General features: G+C 41.3%; 1 pseudogene; it reads right to left on the reverse strand.

Annotated features, from left to right (window-relative positions):
- Positions 1-386: 386 nt before the first annotated feature.
- LOC108523845 (60S ribosomal protein L23a pseudogene) lies at positions 387-943 on the reverse strand (annotated as a pseudogene).
- Between the last annotated feature and the right edge of the window lie 1,221 nt (positions 944-2,164).

Below are 2,164 nucleotides of genomic sequence, written 5' to 3' on the forward strand. Positions count from 1 at the left end.
GAGACGGAGTCTCACTCTGTCGCCCAGGCTGGAGTGCAGTGGTTCAATCTCCTCTCACTGCAAGCTCCGCCGCCTCCCGGGTTAATGCCATTCTGCTGCCTCAGCCTCCCTAGAAGCTGGGACTACAAGCACCCACCACCACGCCTGGCTAATTTTTTGTGTTTTCAGTAGAGACGGGGTTTCACCGTGTTCGCCAGGATGGTCCTGATCTCCTGACCTTGTGATCCCCCCACCTCGGCCTCCCAAAGTGCTGGGATTACAGGTGTGAGCCACCGTGCCCGGCCAACAAACAAGTTTCTATTCTCCTTGAGTGCTTACAAGAAGCTAATATTATACTTACTAGATAATTAGAATCAAATCTATAAGCTTTCAGATTTTAAGTTATTCTTATGAAAAACATTATTTCCTTTTTTTTATGGTGAAAAGATATACATCTATTTAGAATCAGCCAGCTGGACTCAGTTTAGATGATCCCAAGTTTGTTGGCAACATCCAAAGCATCGTAATCAGGAGCCAGTCGAACATATGCCTTCTTCTCTCCATCAGGCCAAATCAGGATGTTGACTGGGGCCACATCCACATCCCAGAGCTTCTTCACAGTCTGTTTGATCTGGTGCTTGTTGGCTTTAACATCAACAGTGAACACAAGCGTGTTGTTGTCTTCTATCGTCTTCGTGGCTGACTCAGTGGTCAGTGGAAACTTGATGATAGCATGGTGGTCAAGCTTGTTTCTTCGGGAGGTGCTCTTCCCAGGATATCTGGGCTGCCACTGGAGTTGCAGTGTCTTGGGACGCTGGAAGGTGGGGGAGGTGCAGATCTTCTTTTTTGGGGGGGCTGTGGACACATTTCAACACTGCCTTCTTGGCCTTTAAAGCCTTTGCTTTGGCTTTGGCTTTAGGAGGGGCAGGAGCTTCCTTCTTCGCTTTTGGTGCCATCTTGTGAAAAGCGAAAAACATTATTTCAATAATAAGGTTTTTTACAGTAAATCTGCCTAATAGTAGTTTCCAAAATACTTTTGGTAATTTTTAACCTTAAAGTTAAGCTAAGTAAAATATTTCCATTAAATATCTAGATCATTTAAAATAAGACACAATACTAAAACATTAATTACTTGACATAAGTAATTCAAGTTTATATACATTTGGCTTCTTATTTTTACAGAGAAACTAGATATTTTGGCCTGTTAATAAACATGTTTTTGCCTACCACACTGAGAAATTGTACTATGAGAAAACACATCCTGATGTTGGAAGATGGTATACTCATACATTTTCTAATCTACTACAGAATGCTAACATATGACAGTTTAAAACTGTCTACATCCTAGTTTTCTCTGGAAAATAAAAGTATTAAAATTATAATCAATATATGTAAATAAAACTACTAGAAACAGGCCAGGCGCAGTGGCTCATACCTACAATCCCAGCACTTTGGGAGGCCAAGATGGGTGGATCATGAGGTCAGGAGATCCAGACCATCCTGGCTAACACAGTGAAACAATGTCTCCACTAAAAATACAAAAAATTAGCTGGGCACAGTGGCAGGGGCCTATAGTCCCAGCTACTCAGGAGACTTAGGCAGGAGAATGGCGTGAACCCGGGAGGTGGAGCTTTCAGTGAGCCGAGATCCGGCCACCGCACTCCAGCCTGGGGGACAGAGCAAGACTCTGTCAAAACAAAAAAAAACAACAAAAAAACACAACAAGAAACAATAGAATAACTAGAAACAACTCTATGCAAAGCATGTAAGAAAAGTAGGGCATGTTTTGCAAGAAACATAGGATGCAATATTTTATGAGGCAAACCATACAACATATACAAATAAAAAGAGATACCTAACCTTGTATATAATTATATAAAATTCCTGAAAATTTGTCAACGTCCTCCTTATTCACGCCATGAGCTGGTATAGAGTTATGAATCATAATTCCAGTTATTATTTTAAATGTCGTATGTCACAGAAAAAAAAATCAGATATCCTTCTCAGTTGTGGTAGAATGAACTCTCATCAGATCTTTCATCACAACCATTTCATACCTTTTGTCATTTAGATATTATTTCCCACTGATGCTTTCCTGAAAGCTCCTGCAATCAGCTACAGGTCAGAATACCTAACCCTAACCCTAACCCAGGCCCAGACCCTAACCCCTAACACTAACCCTAAC

This window comes from Rhinopithecus bieti, unplaced genomic scaffold (genome assembly GCF_001698545.2).
Source record: "Rhinopithecus bieti isolate Rb0 unplaced genomic scaffold, ASM169854v2 scaffold_74548, whole genome shotgun sequence".
In the NCBI taxonomy this organism is placed as follows: domain Eukaryota; kingdom Metazoa; phylum Chordata; class Mammalia; order Primates; family Cercopithecidae; genus Rhinopithecus; species Rhinopithecus bieti.